The sequence below is a fragment of the Lissotriton vulgaris genome, chromosome 8 (assembly GCF_964263255.1).
Source record: "Lissotriton vulgaris chromosome 8, aLisVul1.2, whole genome shotgun sequence".
NCBI classification, from domain to species: Eukaryota; Metazoa; Chordata; class Amphibia; order Caudata; family Salamandridae; genus Lissotriton; species Lissotriton vulgaris.
In genome coordinates, this window is record NC_141696.1 from 1,532,609,859 (window position 1) to 1,532,629,047 (window position 19,189).

Below are 19,189 nucleotides of genomic sequence, written 5' to 3' on the forward strand. Positions count from 1 at the left end.
ATGGAACCGGATCACTTGAAATTCAGAAGAGCACTTAAAACCTTTTTGTTCCCTACCACCCTCTAACCTTGCTTTGCTTGAGTTCACCAGGTTCAGATTAGGATTAGCGCTGGGACGCTCCAGGGCAGCCATGCGCTCTACAAGTCCAAATCAAATCAAATCAAATCATTAGAAGGAGGACATAAAGCAAAGTCTATGTTAAATTGATTGTGTTGTAGATCAGTTGGAAAAAATTTGATGAATAGAGAAAAAGTACTACAGCTGATTCCAAGACCTATTTTGTTAGAAGCAAGGAACCTCTCAACTGTGCCGAAACCCGGGATTGAACCGGGAACCTTTAGATCTTCAGTCTAACGCTCTACCAACTGAGCTATTTCAGCCTTCTGATAGCTGGGGTCTTCATACTTTAATTTGAACCATTTAACAAAATAGATGCAGGACCAGGATTTTTAACCTCAAATGGTAGAGATATGTTTTAAGGAGTCCTGTATCATTCCGCAGTTAACAGGTGCAATGGGTAAATAGCATTTTTGGGATCCAGGTTAGGTAGTTGTTTTTTTAACTCTGAATGGACTAGCACTATATTACCCAGATATATTTGGCATGAGTAGGTAAGCAATGTCATCTGACTACTGACATCTGTGTTCAAGGGGAAGTGGAATGTGATGCAGACCAGAGTTTACTTTACAAAAAAGCATGACATGGGAAACATTCATAGTCAAACCTGAAGGCAAGAGAGGTGGAAGCAAGTCTAGAAGGAGGACAGAAAGCAAAGTCTATGTTAAATTGATTGTGTTGTAGATCTGTTGGAAAAAATCTGATGAATACAGAAAATGGACTACAGCTGATTCCAAGACCTATGTTGTTAGAAGCAAGGAACCTCTCAACTGTGCCGAACCCCGGGATTGAACCAGGGACCTTTAGATCTTCAGTCCAACACTCTCCCAACTGAGCTATTTCGGCCTGCTGATATCTGTGGTCTTCATACTTTAAATTGAGCCATTTAACAAAATAGATGCAGGACCTGGATTTTTAACCTCATATGGTAGAGATATGTTTTAAGGAGTCCTGTATCATTCCCCAGTTAACTGGTGCAATGGGTAAATAGCATTTTTGGGATCCAGGTTAGGTAGTTGTTTTTTTAACTCTGAATGGACTAGCACTATATTACCCAGATATATTTGGCATGAGTAGGTAAGCAATGTCATCTGACTACTGACATCTGTGTTCAAGGGGAAGTGGAATGTGATGCAGACAAGAGTTTACTTTACAAAAAAGGATGAAATGGGAAACATTCATAGTCAAACCTGAAGGCAAAATAGGTGGAAGAAAGTTTAAAAGGAGGACAGAAAGCAAAGTCTATGTTGAATTGATCATTTTGTAGATCAGTTGATGAAAATGTTGATAGAGAAAAAAGTACTACAGCTGATTCCAAGACCTATTTTGTTAGAAGCAAGGAACCTCTCAACTGTGCCGAAACCCGGGATTGAACCAGGGACCTTTAGATCTTCAGTCTAACGCTCTCCCAACTGAGCTATTTCGGCCTGTTAATATCTGTGGTCTTCATACTTTAATTTAAACCATTTAACAAAATAGATGCAGGACCTGGAGTTTTAACCTCATATGGTAGGGATATGTTTTAAGGAGTCCTGTATCATTCCGCAATTAACTGGTGCAATGGGTAAATAGCATTTTTGGGATCCAGGTTAGGTCGTTGTTTTTTTAACTCTGAATGGACTAGCACTATATTACCCAGACGTATTTTGCCTGAGTAGGTAAGCAATGTCATCTGACTACTGACATCTGTGTTCAAGGGGAAGTGGAAGGTAATGCAGACAAGAGTTTACTTTCCAAAAAAGCATGAAATGGGAAATATTCATTGTCAAACCTGAAGGTAAGATAGGTGGAAGCAAGTTTAGAAGGAGGACATAAAGCAAAGTCTATGTTAAATTGATTGTGTTGTAGATCAGTTGGAAAAAATTTGATGAATAGAGAAAAAGTACTACAGCTGATTCCAAGACCTATTTTGTGAGAAGCAAGGAACCTCTCAACTGTGCCGAAACCCAGGATTGAACCAGGGACCTTTAGATCTTTAGTCTAACCCTCTCCCAACTGAGCTATTTCGGCCTTCTGATAGCTGGGGTCTTCATACTTTAATTTGAACCATTTAACAAAATAGATTCAGGACCTGGATTTTTAACCTCATATGGTAGAGATATGTTTTAAGGAGTTCTGTATCATTCCGCAGTTAACTGGTGCAATGGGTAAATAGCATTTTTGAGATCCAGGTTAGGTAGTTGTTTTTTTAACTCTGAATGGACTAGCACTATATTACCCAGATATATTTGGCATGAGTAGGTAAGCAATGTCATCTGACTACTGACATCTGTGTTCAAGGGGAAGTGGAATGTGATGCAGACAAGAGTTTACTTTACAAAAAAGGACGAAATGGGAAACATTCATAGTCAAACCTGAAGGCAAGATAGGTGGAAGAAATTTTAAAAGGAGGACAGAAAGCAACGTCTATGTTGAATTGATCATTTTGTAGATCAGTTGATAAAAATGTTGATAGAGAAAAAAGTACTACAGCTGATTCCAAGACTTACTTTGTGAGAAACAAGGAAGCTCTGAACAGTGCCGAAACCCGGGATTTAACCAGGGACCTTTAGATCTTCAGTTTAACGCTCTCCCAACTGAGCTATTTCGGCCTGCTGCTAGTCTTCATACTTTGATTTGAACCATTTAACTAAATGGATGCATGACCTGGATATTTGACCTTATATGTTAGAGATATGTTTTAAGGAGTCCTGTATCATTCAGCAGTTAACTGGTGCAATGGGTAAATAATATTTTTGGGATCCAGGTTAGGTCATTCTTTTTTTTTTAACTCCGAATGGACTAGCACTATATTACCCAGTCGTATTTGGCATGAGTAGGTAAGCAATGTCATCTGACTACTGACATCTGTGTTCAAGGGGAAGTGGAAGGTAATGCAGAAAAGAATTTACTTTACAAAAAAGCATGAAATGGGAAATATTCAGTGTCAAACCTGAAGGTAAGAGAGGTGGAAGCAAGTTTAGAAGGAGGACATAAAGCAAATTCTATGTTAAATTGATTGTGTTGTAGATCAGTTGGAAAAAATTTGATGAATAGAGAAAAAGTACTACAGCTGATTCCAAGACCTATTTTGTTAGAAGCAAGGAACCTCTCAACTGTGCCGAAACGCGGGATTGAACCAGGGACCTTTTGATCTTCAGTCTAACTCTCTCCCAACTGAGCTATTTCATCCTTCTGATAGGTGGGGTCTTCATACTTTAATTTGAACCATTTAACAAAATAGATGCAGGACCTGGATTTTTAACCTCATATGGTAGAGATATGTTTTAAGGAGTCCTGTATCATTCCGCAGTTAACTGGTGCAATGGGTAAATAGCATTTTTGGGATCCAGGTTAGGTAGTTGTTTTTTTAACTCTGAATGGACTAGCACTATATTACCCAGATATATTTGGCATGAGTAGGTAGGCAATGTCATCTGACTACTGACATCTGTGTTCAAGGGGAAGTGGAATGTGATGCAGACAAGAGTTTACTTTACAAAAAAGGACGAAATGGGAAACATTCATAGTCAAACCTGAAGGCAAGATAGGTGGAAGAAAGTTTAAAAGGAGGACAGAAAGCAAAGTCTATGTTGAATTGATCATTTTGTAGATCAGTTGATAAAAATGTTGATAAAGAAAAAAGTACTACAGCTGATTGCAAGACCTATTTTGTTAGAAGCAAGGAACCTCTCAACTGTGCCGAAACCCGGGATTGAACCAGGGACCTTTAGATCTTCAGTCTAACGCTCTCCCAACTGAGCTATTTCAGCCTGCTTATAGCTGTGGTCTTCATACTTTAATTTAAACCATTTAACAAAATAGATGCAGGACCTGGATTTTTAACCTCATATGGTAGAGATATGTTTTAACGAGTCCTGTATCATTCCGCAATTAACTGGTGCAATGGGTAAATAGCATTTTTGGGATCCAGGTTAGGTAGTTGTTTTTTTAACTCTGAATGGACTAGCACTATATTACCCAGATATATTTGGCATGAGTAGGTAAGCAATGTCATCTGACTACTGACATCTGTGTTCAAGGGGAAGTGGAAGGTAATGCAGACAAGAGTTTACTTTACAAAAAAGCATGAAATGGGAAATATTCATTGTCAAACCTGAAGGTAAGAGAGGTGGAAGCAAGTTTAGAAGGAGGACATAAAGCAAAGTCTATGTTAAATTGATTGTGTTGTAGATCAGTTGGAAATAATTTGATGAATAGAGAAAAAGTACTACAGCTGATTCCAAGACCTATTTCTTTAGAAGCAAGGAACCTCTCAACTGTGCCAAAACCCAGGATTGAACCAGGAACCTTTAGATCTTCAGTCTAACGCTCTCCCAACTGAGCTATTTCGGCCTTCTGATAGCTGGGGTCTTCATACTTTAATTTGAACCATTTAACAAAATAGATGCAGGACCTGGATTTTTAACCTCATATGGTAGAGATATGTTTTAAGGAGTCCTGTATCATTCCGCAGTTAACTGGTGCAATGGGTAAATAGCATTTTTGGGATCCAGGTTAGGTAGTTGTTTTTTTAACTCTGAATGGACTAGCACTATATTACCCAGATATATTTGGCATGAGTAGGTAAGCAATGTCATCTGACTACTGACATCTGTGTTCAAGGGGAAGTGGAATGTGATGCAGACAAGAGTTTACTTTACAAAAAAGGACGAAATGGGAAACATTCATAGTCAAACCTGAAGGCAAGATAGGTGGAAGAAAGTTTAAAAGGAGGACAGAAAGCAAAGTCTATGTTGAATTGATCATTTTGTAGATCAGTTGATAAAAATGTTGATAGAGAAAAAAGTACTACAGCTGATTCCAAGACCTATTTTGTTAGAAGCAAGGAACCTCTCAATTGTGCCGAAACCCGGGATTGAACCAGGGACCTTTAGATCTTCAGTCTAACGCTCTCTCAACTGAGCTATTTCGGCCTGTTAATATCTGTGGTCTTCATACTTTAATTTAAACCATTTAACAAAATAGATGCAGGACCTGGAGTTTTAACCTCATATGGTAGAGATATGTTTTAAGGAGTCCTGTATCATTCCGCAATTAACTGGTGCAATGGGTAAATAGCATTTTTGGGATCCAGGTTAGGTAGTTGTTTTTTTAACTCTGAATGGACTAGCACTATATTACCCAGATATCTTACTGGAATTGACACCCTCTGAGGCGGAAGCCGGAGGATAGCGCTCGCACCTTTTTAAAACAAAAGCTTATGATTTTTTTGTCTCATACTTTTAAAACTGCACGTGTTCCCTGATAGCCAGGCTAGCATTTCACCTACAGCGGACCTAGCGCTGTCAGGTGTTCAAGTCTCCTCACGAACGCTAATCGACACGAGGCCACGCCCCCTGGCAGGACACACCCACAACCCCCGTCCATAAGACTGCGCCGTCCAATAGCGCATCTTACTGGAATTGACACCCTCTGAGGCGGAAGCCGGAGGATAGCGCTCGCACCTTTTTAAAACAAAAGCTTATGATTTGTTTGTCTCATACTTTTAAAACTGCACGTGTTCCCTGATAGCCAGGCTAGCATTTCACCTACAGCGGACCTAGCGCTGTCAGGTGTTCAAGTCTCCTCACGAACGCTAATCGACACTCGTGACACGAGGCCACGCCCCCTGGCAGGACACGCCCACAACTCATCTCCTCAAATGTGCCTCCAGCGCAAGCGCAGCGGACGAGCGCAGCGGGAGCGCCGATTGCGCGCCGAAGCGCGCCTAAGGCAAGCCCGTCTGCGCCCGTCCGCGCCAAGTCCGCGACAGGCGCAGGACACTCTGCCCCGGGTCCCACCACTAGGTGTTACAATGCTAATTCGCTAAAAATGCTACGCAACAATACACCCTGTACCTGTAAAGTCGACATCTATACCATCACGGGGTATATTAGCTGCAGGCAATGCAGATGGACCTCCTCCCCAGCCACGACCTCAGCCCCACAGGCTAACCTCAGGGAAGAAAACCCATCCTTTATCGGAGGGCTGATCAACGCAAGATCCGTGCCTTGCCACAGCCAAGACATAGCTGACCTCATCCAGGAATCAAACATCGACTGCCTTTTTATAACAGAGACCTGGCTTACGAACAACAGTAACCCTGATCTAGCCACCGCCCTCCCACAAGGCTACTCCATATACAGGCAAGACAGACCTAAGGGGCGAGGAGGAGGTGTAGCCCTCCTACTACGAAACTCCTTTAAATGCCACACCTTCACCCTCGACTCACTAAATGGCGCAGAATCCCTAGGATTCTCCATTAAACTCAATGAGTCCACCTCATTTTCAGGAGGACTTATCTATCGTCCACCAGGCACCGCTACCAAATTTTTAGATTCCCTTAGTGACACCCTCGGACAACTCCTAATCAGATACCCGCATGTCACCCTGCTGGGGGACTTGAACCTGCACCTCGACTCCACAGAGGACTCGCAAACACTTAACTTCCACCAAACACTGGAAATCTTCAACCTCCAACAAAAGGTCAAGGAGCCCACCCACCGAGCGGGACACACCCTAGACGGGATCTGTACCAATCTCCCTTCCTTAGAAACCCACACCCCAGTACCACAAATCTGGACTGACCACAATCTTATCCCATTCCTCATCAGAACCCCACAGCATATAAACGCAACCAAACCTTGCTCTCCCCCAGAGAACCAGGTCAACTGGAAAAAGGTAGAAGAAGCCTTCAAGCTCAATCCCATCTTTGAGACCCAAAACCCCATCATGTCGGGCGATGTACAACAAGACACACAATCCTTCCACAACTGGATATCCCACGAAATTAAAATCCGTGCTCCACCCAAACGCACCAAGAGAAACGGTACAAAATCTAAAACTAAAACAAACGCTCCTTGGTTCACATCAGAAGTAGCCAAGGCAAACTTGCTCTGCAAAAAAGGAGAACGCAATTGGCGAAAAACCTATGACAGCGCAGACAGAAACTCCTACATCCTACTAAGGAAAAGCTATCACTCGACTATAAAAAATGCCAAAAAAGACTTTTACACCAGAACTATAAATGACGCAAAACAAAAGCAAAAAACTTTGTTTGCAATAGTAAGATCCTTTACCCATCCCGCAGCCCTACAGTCTGAAATACCCCCCTCTCAAGATCTCTGCGACAAAATTGCAGATTTCTTTGAAGAGAAAATCAATCTGATCCAGAAGGACTTCCCCACCTACCAACGTTCCCAGCCACCAGCTACACAGGAACCAAAAGACAATACCTCAGCTAATCTAAGAGCCTTTTCTCAGGTCACTCTTGTCCAATCTAAGGAAGTCATTTTAGCTTGCAAATCAGGCTCTCCCTCGGATTCCTGTCCTCCGAGCATCCTACACCAGCTGATTGATACCGTCAATCCCGTCATCAATGAAATAGTCAATACTTCCCTTAGTACTGGTATCGTCCCTAGTGCATGGAAACATGGCACCGTTAAACCTCTGACGAAAAAACCTAACAAACCCCCTTCCGATCTGACCAACCTCCGCCCCAATTCCCTCCTCCCAGTCTTGGGCAAGATCACAGAACAAATAGTATACAGGGAACTCAAAGCCCACCTGGAAGCAAACAATATCCTCCACCCCCAACAATCTGTATTCCGTCCCCAGCACTCCACAGAAACAGCCCTGATCGAGTTGACTGACTCCATAAAAACCCTCCAAGATCAAAGGAAAAACGCCGTACTGATTTTGTTAGACCTCACGGCAGCGTTCGACACAATCTCCCACCAAATACTTCTAGACAGACTTAAGAACATTGGCATCGCCGACCGGGCATTGGATTGGATAATATCCTTCCTTTCCGAAAGATCCCAATCTGTGAAACTAGGACCCTTCAACTCCACAAAGAAAAAGATTAGATCAGGAGTCCCACAGGGCTCTATCTTAAGCCCTCTGCTTTTTAACGTCTACCTCATACCCCTCATCTCCCTGATCGAATCATACGGTATCACCGTTACATCTTACGCCGATGATACCCAACTCATAGTCCCGCTAGAAGAGAACACCACGACTGCCGAACAAAATTTAACCAACTGCCTGAAAGATGTCTTCCTGTGGATGGAAACCAACCACCTCAAATGTAACACAGGGAAGACAGAAATCCTCCCCATAGGGAAAAACGTCAACTTCCGTCCCCACCTCTGGTGGCCAAAGGACTCCACAGCCCCCCCCCCAGACCGTCACCACTGCAAGAAACCTAGGAGTCACCTTCGACACTGACTCGTCCTTTGACCAGCATGTCAGGACAGTCGCAGGATGCTGCTTCGGAATCATCAAGTCCCTTAAAAAAAATTTTGATTTCCTTCCAATTGAAGCAAGAAAGACGGTCACAGTGGCACTAATCCTTTCGCGTATAAATTACTGCAATGGCCTCCTGGCAGGTGTGAAGAAAACCACACTCAAAAAACTCCAGAGTGTCCAGCACTCGGCGGCGAGGCTGGTGCTCAAACTCCCCAGAAGATCTTCAGCCTCCTCCGCCCTGAGAACCCTCCACTGGTTACCCTTGCACAAAAGGATCCTTTTCAAGATCCTAACCGTGGCTTTCTGGGCTTTCAACCATATTGGTCCAAAGTACCTAGTCAAACGCTATCCCCACTATAACCCACACAGGTCCCTGAGATCCTCCAACAACAACCTTCTCACAATAAGAAAGTTCAACCTAAAAACCAAAGGGGGTAAAACTCTCACCAACCTATCCTCCAAAGCATGGAACGCCATGCCCCAGCATCTAAGATCCCTGACAAAGGAATATCACTTCAGGAAACAACTGAAAACATGGATCTTTAGCTTATCAGATGAGTATGTGCGGGACACCATCTAATCCCGCCCTAACCCTCTCCCCCTCACTCACCTTCCAGTCAGCGCCAGGATGCTTCTTCCGAAGCGACAGTCGCGCTTTACAAATACCGCTTCCAATTCCAATTCCAATTCCAATATATTTGGCATGAGTAGGTAAGCAATGTCATCTGACTACTGACATCTGTGTTCAAGGGGAAGTGGAAGGTAATGCAGACAAGAGTTTACTTTACAAAAAAGCATGAAATGGGAAATATTCATTGTCAAACCTGAAGGTAAGAGAGGTGGAAGCAAGTTTAGAAGGAGGACATAAAGCAAAGTCTATGTTAAATTGATTGTGTTGTAGATCAGTTGGAAAAAAGTTGATGAATAGAGAAAAAGTACTACAGCTGATTCCAAGACCTATTTTGTTAGAAGCAAGGAACCTCTCAAATGTGCCGAAACCCGGGATTGAACCAGGAACCTTTAGATCTTCAGTCTAACGCTCTACCAACTGAGCTATTTCGGCCTGCTGCTAGCTTTAGTCTTCATACTTTGATTTGAACCATTTAACTAAATAGATTCATGACCTGGATATTTGACCTTATATGTTAGAGATATGTTTTAAGGAGTCCTATATCATTCAGCAGTTAACTGGTGCAATGGGTAAATAATATTTTTGGGATCCAGGTTAGGTCATTTTTTTTTTTAACTCCGAATGGACTAGCACTATATTACCCAGACGTATTTGGCATGAGTAGGTAAGCAATGTCATCTGACTACTGACATCTGTGTTCAATGGGAAGTGGAAGGTAATGCAGACAAGAGTTTACTTTACAGAAAAGCATGAAATGGGAAATATTCATTGTCAAACCTGAAGGTAAGAGAGGTGGAAGCAAGTTTAGAAGGAGGACATAAAGCAAAGTCTATGTTAAATTGATTGTGTTGTAGATCAGTTGGAAAAAATTTGATGAATAGAGAAAAAGTACTACAGCTGATACCAAGACCTATTTTGTTAGAAGCAAGGAACCTCCCAACTGTGCCGAAACCCGGGATTGAACCAGGGACCTTTAGATCTTCAGTCTAACGCTCTCCCAACTGAGCTATTTCGGCCTTCTGATAGCTGGGGTCTTCATACTTTAATTTGAACCATTTAACAAAATAGATGCAGGACCTTGATTTTTAACCTCATATGGTAGAGATATGTTTGAAGGAGTCCTGTATCATTCCGCAGTTAACTGGTGCAATGGGTAAATAGCATTTTTGGGATCCAGGTTAGGTAGTTGTTTTTTTTAACTCTGAATGGACTAGCACTATATTACCCAGATATATTTGGCATGAGTAGGTAAGCAATGTCATCTGACTACTGACATCTGTGTTCAAGGGGAAGTGGAATGTGATGCAGACAAGAGTTTACTTTACTAAAAAGGACGAAATGGGAAACATTCATAGTCAAACCTGAAGGCAAGATAGGTGGAAGAAAGTTTAAAAGGAGGACAGAAAGCAACGTCTATGTTGAATTGATCATTTTGTAGATCAGTTGATAAAAATGTTGATAGAGAAAAAAGTACTACAGCTGATTCCAAGACTTACTTTGTGAGAAAGAAGGAACCTCTCAACAGTGCCGAAACCCAGGATTTAACCAGGGACCTTTAGATCTTCAGTCTAACGCTCTCCCAACTGAGCTATTTCGGCCTGCTGCTAGCTGTAGTCTTCATACTTTGATTTGAACCACTTAACTAAATGGATGCATGACCTGGATATTTGAACTTATATGTTAGAGATATGTTTTAAGGAGTCCTGTATCATTCAGCAGTTAACTGGTGCAATGGGTAAATAATATTTTTGGGATCCAGGTTAGGTCATTTTTTTTTTAACTCCGAATGGACTAGCACTATATTACCCAGACGTATTTGGCATGAGTAGGTAAGCAATGTCATCTGACTACTGACATCTGTGTTCAAGGGGAAGTGGAAGGTAATGCAGACAAAAGTTTACTTTACAAAAAAGCATGAAATAGGAAATATTCATTGTCAAACCTGAAGTTAAGAGAGGTGGAAGCAAGTTTAGAAGGAGGACATAAAGCAAAGTCTATGTTAAATTGATTGTGTTGTAGATCAGTTGGAAAAAATTTGATGAATAGAGAAAAAGTACTACAGCTGATTCCAAGACCTATTTTGTTAGTAGCAAGGAACCTCTCAACTGTGCCGAAACCCGGGATTGAACCAGGGACCTTTAGCTCTTCAGTCTAACGCTCTCCCAACTGAGCTATTTCGGCCTGCTTATAGCTGTGGTCTTCATACTTTAATTTAAACCATTTAACAAAATAGATGCAGGACCTGGATTTTTAACCTCATGTGGTAGACATATGTTTTAATGAGTCCTGTATCATTCCGCAATTAACTGGTGCAATGGGTAAATAGCATTTTTGGGATCCAGGTTAGGTAGTTGTTTTTTTTAACTCTGAATGGACTAGCACTATATTACCCATATATATCTGGCATGAGTAGGTAAGCAATGTCATCTGACTACTGACATCTGTGTTCAAGGGGAAGTGGAAGGTAATGCAGACAAGAGTCTACTTTACAAAAAAGGACGAAATGGGAAACATTCATAGTCAAACCTGAAGGCAAGATAGGTGGAAGAAAGTTTAAAAGGAGGACAGAAAGCAAAGTCTATGTTGAATTGATCATTTTGTAGATCAGTTGATAAAAATGTTGATAGAGAAAAAAGTACTACAGCTGATTCCAAGACCTATTTTGTTAGAAGCAAGGAACCTCTCAACTGTGCCGAAACCCGGGATTGAACCAGGGACCTTTAGATCTCCAGTCTAACACTCTCCCAACTGAGCTATTTCAGCATGTTAATATCTGTTGTCTTCATACTTTAATTTAAACCATTTAACAAAATAGATGCAGGACCTGGAGTTTTAACCTCATATGGTAGAGATATGTTTTAAGGAGTCCTGTATCATTCCGCAATTAACTGGTGCAATGGGTAAATAGCATTTTTGGGATCCAGGTTAGGTAGTTGTTTTTTGTAACGCTGAATGGACTTGCACTATATTACCCAGATATATTTGGCATGAGTAGGTAAGCAATGTCATCTGACTGCTGACATCTGTGTTCAAGGGGAAGTGGAAGGTAATGCAGACAAGAGTTTACTTTACAAAAAAGCATGAAATGGGAAATATTCATTGTCAAACCTGAAGGTAAGATAGGTGGAAGCAAGTTTAGAAGGAGGACATAAAGTAAAGTCTATGTTAAATTGATTGTGTTGTAGATCAGTTGGAAAAAATTTGATGAATAGACAAAAAGTACTACAGCTGATTCCAAGACCTATGTTGTTAGAAGCAAGGAACCTCTCAACTGTGCCGAAACCTGGGATTGAACCAGGGACCTTTAGATCTTCAGTCTAACACTCTCCCAACTGAGCTATTTCGGCCTGCTGCTAGCTGTACCCTTCATACTTTGATTTGAACCATTTAACTAAATAGATGCATGACCTGGATATTTGACCTTATATGTTAGAGATATGTTTTAAGGAGTCCTGTATCATTCAGCAGTTAACTGGTGCAATGGGTAAATAATATTTTTGGGATCCAGGTTAGGTCATTTGTTTTTTTTTTTTTTACTCCGAATGGACTAGCACTATATTACCGAGACGTATTTGGCATGAGTAGGTAAGCAATGTCATCTGACTACTGACATCTGTGTTCAAGGCGAAGTGGAAGGTAATGCAGACAAGAGTTTACTTTACAAAAAAGCATGAAATGGGAAATATTCATTGTCAAACCTGAAGGTAAGAGAGGTGGAAGCAAGTTTAGAAGGAGGACATAAAGAAAAGTCTATGTTAAATTGATTGTGTTGTAGATCAGTTGTAAAAAATTCGATGAATAGAGAAAAAGTACTACAGCTGATTCCAAGACCTATTTTGTTAGAAGCAAGGAACCTCTCAACTGTGCCGAAACCCGGGATTGAACCAGGGACCTTTAGATCTTCAGTCTAACGCTCTCCCAACTGAGCTATTTCAGCCTTCTGATAGCTGGCGTCTTCATACTTTAATTTGAACCATTTAACAAAATAGATGCAGGACCTGGATTTTTAACCTCATATGGTAGAGATATGTTTTAAGAAGTCCTGTATCATTCCGCAGTTAACTGGTGCAATGGGTAAATAGCATTTTTGGGATCCAGGCTAGGTAGTTGTTTTTTTAACTCTGAATGGACTAGCACTATATTACCCAGATATATTTGGCATGAGTAGGTAAGCAATGTCATCTGACTACTGACATCTGTGTTCAAGGGGAAGTGGAATGTGATGCAGACAAGAGTTTACTTTACAAAAAAGGACGAAATGGGAAACATTCATAGTCAAACCTGAAGGCAAGATAGGTGGAAGAAAGTTTAAAAGGAGGACAGAAAGCAAAGTCTATGTTGAATTGATCATTTTGTAGATCAGTTGATAAAAATGTTGATAGAGAAAAAAGTACTACAGCTGGTTCCAAGACCTATTTTGTTAGAAGCAAGGAACCTCTCAACTGTGCCGAAACCCGGGACCTTTAGATCTTCAGTCTAACGCTATCCCAACTGAGCTATTTCGGCCTGTTAATATCTGTGGTCTTCATACTTTAATTTAAACCATTTAACAAAATAGATGCAGGACCTGGAAATTTAACCTCATATGGTAGAGATATGTTTTAAGGAGTCCTGTATCATTCCGCAATTAACTGGTGCAATGGGTAAATAGCATTTTTGGGATCCAGGTTAGGTAGTTGTTTTTTAACTCTGAATGGACTAGCACTATATTACCCAGATATATTTGGCATGAGTAGGTAAGCAATGTCATCTGACTACTGACATCTGTGTTCAAGGGGAAGTGGAAGGTAATGCAGACAAGAGTTTACTTTACAAAAAAGCATGAAATGGGAAATATTCATTGTCAAACCTGAAGGTAAGATAGGTGGAAGCAAGTTTAGAAGGAGGACATAAAGCAAAGTCTATGTTAAATTGATTGTGTTGCAGATCAGTTGGAAAAAATTTGATGAATAGAGAAAAAGTACTACAGCTGATTCCAAGACCTATTTTGTTAGAAGCAAGGAACCTCTCAACTGTGCCGAAACCCAGGATTGAACCAGGGATCTTTAGATCTTCAGTCTAACGCTCTACCAAATGAGCTATTTCGGCCTGCTGCTAGCTTTAGTCTTCATACTTTCATTTGAACCATTTAACTAAATAGATGCATGCCCTGGATATTTGACCTTATATGTTAGAGATATGTTTTAAGGAGTCCTGTATCATTCAGCAGTTAACTGGTGCAATGGGTAAATAATATTTTTGGGATCCAGGTTAGGTCATTTTTTTTTAACTCCGAATGGACTAGCACTATAATACCCAGACGTATTTGGCATGAGTAGGTAAGCAATGTCATCTGACTACTGACATCTGTGTTCAATGGGAAGTGGAAGGTAATGCAGACAAGAGTTTACTTTACAAAAAAGCATGAAATGGGAAATATTCATTGTCAAACCTGAAGGTAAGAGAGGTGGAAGCAAGTTTAGAAGGAGGACATAAAGCAAAGTCTATGTTAAATTGATTGTGTTGTAGATCAGTTGGAAAAAATTTGATGAATAGAGAAAAAGTACTACCGCTGATTCCAAGACCTATTTTGTTAGAAGCAAGGAACCTCTCAACTGTGCCGAAACCCGGAATTGAACCAGGGACCTTTAGATCTTCAGTCTAACGCTCTCCCAACTGAGCTATTTCGGCCTTCTGATAGCTGTGGTCTTCATACTTTAATTTGAACCATTTAACAAAATAGATGCAGGACCTTGATTTTTAACCTCATATGGTAGAGATATGTTTTAAGGAGTCCTGTATCATTCCACAGTTAACTGGTGCAATGGGTAAATAGCATTTTTGGGATCCAGGTTAGGTAGTTGTTTTTTTAACTCTGAATGGACTAGCACTATATTACCCAGATATATTTGGCATGAGTAGGTAAGCAATGTCATCTGATTACTGACATCTGTGTTCAAGGGGAAGTGGAATGTGATGCAGACAAGAGTTTACTTTACTAAAAAGGACGAAATGGGAAACATTCATAGTCAAACCTGAAGGCACGATAGGTGGAAGAAAGTTTAAAAGGAGGACAGAAAGCAACGTCTATGTTGAATTGATCATTTTGTAGATCAGTTGATAAAAATGTTGATAGAGAAAAAAGTACTACAGCTGATTCCAAGACTTACTTTGTGAGAAACAAGGAACCTCTCAACAGTGCCGAAACCCGGGATTTAACCAGGGACCTTTAGATCTTCAGTCTAACGCTCTCCCAACTGAGCTATTTCGGCCTCCTGCTAGCTGTAGTCTTCATACTTTGATTTGAACCATTTAACTAAATGGATGCATGACCTGGATATTTGAACTTATATGTTAGAGATATGTTTTAAGGAGTCCTGTATCATTCAGCAGTTAACTGGTGCAATGGGTCAATCAATCAATCAATCAATCAGTGACACTTATAGAGCGCGCTACATACCCGTAGGGTCTCAAGGCGCTGGGGGGGGGGGGGGGGGGGGGGGGGAGGGGATGCCGCTACTGCACGAACAGCCAGGTCTTCAGCTTCTTCCTGAAGGAGAGGTGGTCTTGGGTCAGGCGCAGGTCGGTCGGGAGGGAGTTCCAGGTCTTGGCGGCCAGGTAGGAGAAGGACCTTCCTCCTGTAGTCGCTCTTCGGATGCGGGGGACGGCGGCGAGGGCGTGGTTGGCTGATCGGAGGTGGCGTTTGGGAGCGTAGAAGTTGATCCGGCTGTTGAGGTAGCTCGGGCCTTGGTCGTGTAGGGCTTTAGGTGCGTGGGTGAGGAGGCGGAAGGTGATTCTTTTGTTGACAGGGAGCCAGTGAAGGTCTCTCAGATGTCCGGTGATGTGGCTGGTTCGTGGGATGTCGAGGATGAGTCTGGCTGAGGCGTTCTGGATCCGCTGGAGTCTCTTCTGGAGCTTGGCGGTGGTACCGGCGTAGAGGGCGTTGCCGTAGTCCAGTCGGCTGGTGACGAGGGCCTGGGTGACGGTCTTCCTGGTCTCGGTGGGGATCCACCGGAAGATCTTCCGTAGCATGCGTAGGATGTTGAAGCACGCCGAGGAGACGTTGTTGACTTGCCTGGTCATGGAGAAGGAGGAGTCCAGGATGAAGCCCAGGTTGCGTGCATGGTCTGTCGGTTTGGGTGCGGTGCCCAGGGCGGGAGGCCACCAGGAGTCGTCCCAGGCGGAGGGGGAAGAGCCCAGGATGAGGACCTCCGTCTTGTCAGAGTTCAGTTTCAGGCGGCTGGTCGTCATCCACTCGGCTACCTCTTTCATCCCTTCGTGCAGGTTGGCTCTGGCGGAGGCGGGGTCGTTGGTCAGGGAGAGGTTCAGCTGGGTGTCGTCGGCGTAGGAGATTATGCTGAGGTTGTGTTTGCGTACGATGGCCGCGAGGGGGCTCATGTAGACGTTGAAGAGGGTTGGGCTCAGCGAGGATCCTTGGGGTACGCCGCAGATGACTTCGGAGGCCTCTGACTTGTACGGTGGTAGGCGGACTCTCTGTGTTCTTCCGTCGAGGAAGGAGATGATCCATTCCAGTGCCTTGTCCTGGATTCCGATGTTGCTGAGGCGCTGTACTAGGGTGCGGTGGCAGACCGTGTCGAATGCCGCGGAGAGGTCTAGGAGGATGAGGGCCTCTGTTTCTCCATTGTCCATCAGGGCTCGGATGTCATCGGTGGCGGCGGTGAGGGCGGTCTCGGTGCTGTGATTGGCTCGGAAGCCGGACTGTGAGGGGTCGAGGGATCCGTTCGTCTCGAGGAAGCGGCCATCTGCTTGTTGACGGTCTTCTCGATGACTTTGGCTGGAAACGGGAGGAGCGAGATGGGGCGGTAGTTCTTGAGTTCGGTGGGGTCCGCTGTTGGTTTCTTGAGTAGAGCGCTGAGTTCGGCGTGTTTCCAGCTCTCAGGGAAGGTGGCGGTGTCGAAGGATGTGTTGATGATGTCTCGCAGGTGGGGTGCGATGACAGCGTCAGCCTTGTTGAAGACGTGGTGAGGGCAGGGGTCGGTCGGTGATCCGGAGTAGATGGAGTTCATCGTGCGGATGGTGTCTTCGGTGCTGATCGGGGTCCAGGCGTGGAGGGTGGTGGTGGGGGGTGATTGTTCGGTCATGGTGTGCGTTGGTTGGTTGTTGAAGCTGTTGTGTATGTCCGCGATCTTGTTGTGGAAGTATGAAGCGAGGGAGTTGCAGAGGTCTTGCGATGGGGTGATGTCGTTGTTTCCTGCGCTGGGGTTGGAAAGCTCTTTCACGATGTTGAAGAGTTCCTTGCAGTTGTGTGCGTTGTTGTCCAACCGTTCCTTGAATGCTGTTTTCTTGGCGGCGCGGATCAGCTGGTGGTGCTTCCGGGTGGCAAGCTTGAAGGAGGTTCTGTTGTTCGGTGTAGGTTCCCTTCTCCAGACTTTCTCGAGGGCTCGGCAGTTCTTCTTGGAGCTCTTGAGTTCGTCGGTGAACCACGGGGCTTTCTTGCTGCCGGGTCTGCTGGGCGGGGTCCTCAGCGGGGCGAGCTCGTCCGCGCAGATGCTGATCCACTTCGTGAGGTTGTCGGCGGCCTGGCTAGGGTCCGCTGAGCTGGCAGGAGGGTGCTGACTCAGGGAGGTGGCGAGCTGGTCAGCTGTGATCTTGTTCCAGCTTCTGCGGGCGGCCTGTTGCTGGTGGTGGTGGGTCATCGTTCTCTTGAAGGTAAAGTGGACGCAGCTGTGGTCCGTCCATTGAAGCTCTGTGGCGTGGCTGAAGTCGATGTCTGTGCTGGAAGAGAAGACTGCGTCGAGTGTGTGTCCGGCGAGGTGGGTGGGGGTGGACACCAGTTGCTTGAGTCCCAGGTTGGCGAGGTTGTCCAGCAGGGTGGTGGTGTTGCGGTCGTTGTTGTTCTCCAGGTGGAAGTTGAGGTCCCCCAGGAGGATGTAGTCAGAGGAGGGGAGGGCCAGCGGGCTGACGAAGTCGGCGATGTCCTCGCTGAATTGTGTGCGTGGTCCAGGGGGTCGGTAGATCAGGGTGCCTCTGAGGGTGGTGTTCGGGTTGGTGTGGATCTGGAAATGCAGGTGTTCGGCGGTGGTCAGGGTGTTGTCGGTGCTGGTCGTGAGACGGATGGTGTTCTTGTGGATGATGGCGATGCCTCCTCCCATCTGGTTGGCGTTGCGGTCCCTCCGGACGATCTTGTAGCGCTCTGGGATAGCGATGGCGATGTCGGGAGCTGAAGAGGCGTTCATCCAGGTCTCCGTGAGGAAGGCAACGTCAGGGGCTGTGGCGTCTAGGAGGTTCCAGAGTTCGATGGCGTGTCTGTGGACGGAGCGGGTGTTGAGCAGGATGCACTTGAGGTGGGTGCTGCTGGTGTTCGACTTGGCGGGTGCTGGTGCGAGGCAGGTCCGGATGCAGGAGAATTTGCAGGCGTGGCAGCTGAAAGGTCCGTGGGTACGTTGTGGAGTGGCTTGATGGCATTCTGGGAGTTGGCCGGTGTTGAGTGCGATGAGGGTGGCGGCGGAGTACGTCAGGCGGATAGGTCGGGGTCTTCGTGGGCCAGGGGTCCTGGCGCTGGGCGCGGTCCGGTCGCGGACGGGCGCAGACGGGCTTACCTTTGGCGCACCTTCGGCGCACAATCGGCGCGCCCGCTGCCTGTGACCGCTGCGCGTTTGCACGGACGCCATTTAAGGCGAAGTGCGCGGGTGGGCGGAGCAGCTGGGAGGCAGGAGCGGGGAGGGAACAGAAGAGAAAAGGGGCGGGGCAAATGGCAGCGGCGGGAAGCGGGAAGCGGGGAGGGAGAGCGGAGGGCGGCGAGGTAGGCGGGCAAACAGGAAGGAGACAAACACGGCACAGAGGTAACAATCAATTAAGCAGGCACAAATGGAGGGCAAAACAGGAAGAAAAACAGCACAAAATATACAGGCACAAATGGCGGGCAAAACAGAGGAAAAACAGCTAAACAAACGATCATACGGCACAAAAAGAAAACAAGCACAAATTTAGGGCAAAAACCGGCGAAAACCAAAGGGGAGCGACCAAGGCGGCAGCGAGGCCGGCGCTGAGGCAGAGGCAGGCAATGGGGCACACGCAGCAGCTGGTGGCCGTGCGGCGCGGGGGTGTCCCACAAGTGGGTAAATAATATTTTTGGGATCCAGGTTAGGTCATTTTTTTTTTTTAACTCCGAATGGACTAGCACTATATTACCCAGACGTATTTGGCATGAGTAGGTAAGCAATGTCATCTGACTACTGACATCTGTGTTCAAGGGGAAGTGGAAGGTAA

The 19,189-nt window shown here is 44.6% G+C and overlaps 7 non-coding genes across 7 annotated transcripts; all 7 read right to left on the reverse strand.

Moving 5' to 3' along the window:
- Nucleotides 1-1,471: 1,471 nt before the first annotated feature.
- TRNAF-GAA (transfer RNA phenylalanine (anticodon GAA)) lies at nt 1,472-1,544 on the reverse strand. Its single transcript has one exon. It is a non-coding gene; the product is annotated as a tRNA-Phe (tRNA).
- A 510-nt stretch (nt 1,545-2,054) lies between these two features.
- Nucleotides 2,055-2,127, reverse strand: TRNAF-AAA (transfer RNA phenylalanine (anticodon AAA)). The gene has a single exon. It is a non-coding gene; the product is annotated as a tRNA-Phe (tRNA).
- A 7,212-nt stretch (nt 2,128-9,339) lies between these two features.
- Nucleotides 9,340-9,412, reverse strand: TRNAF-GAA (transfer RNA phenylalanine (anticodon GAA)). Its single transcript has one exon. It is a non-coding gene; the product is annotated as a tRNA-Phe (tRNA).
- A 511-nt stretch (nt 9,413-9,923) lies between these two features.
- Nucleotides 9,924-9,996, reverse strand: TRNAF-GAA (transfer RNA phenylalanine (anticodon GAA)). Its single transcript has one exon. It is a non-coding gene; the product is annotated as a tRNA-Phe (tRNA).
- A 1,674-nt stretch (nt 9,997-11,670) lies between these two features.
- Nucleotides 11,671-11,743, reverse strand: TRNAS-GGA (transfer RNA serine (anticodon GGA)). Its single transcript has one exon. It is a non-coding gene; the product is annotated as a tRNA-Ser (tRNA).
- Nucleotides 11,744-12,254: 511 nt separating this feature from the next.
- Nucleotides 12,255-12,327, reverse strand: TRNAF-GAA (transfer RNA phenylalanine (anticodon GAA)). The gene has a single exon. It is a non-coding gene; the product is annotated as a tRNA-Phe (tRNA).
- Nucleotides 12,328-14,577: 2,250 nt separating this feature from the next.
- TRNAF-GAA (transfer RNA phenylalanine (anticodon GAA)) lies at nt 14,578-14,650 on the reverse strand. Its single transcript has one exon. It is a non-coding gene; the product is annotated as a tRNA-Phe (tRNA).
- Between the last annotated feature and the right edge of the window lie 4,539 nt (nt 14,651-19,189).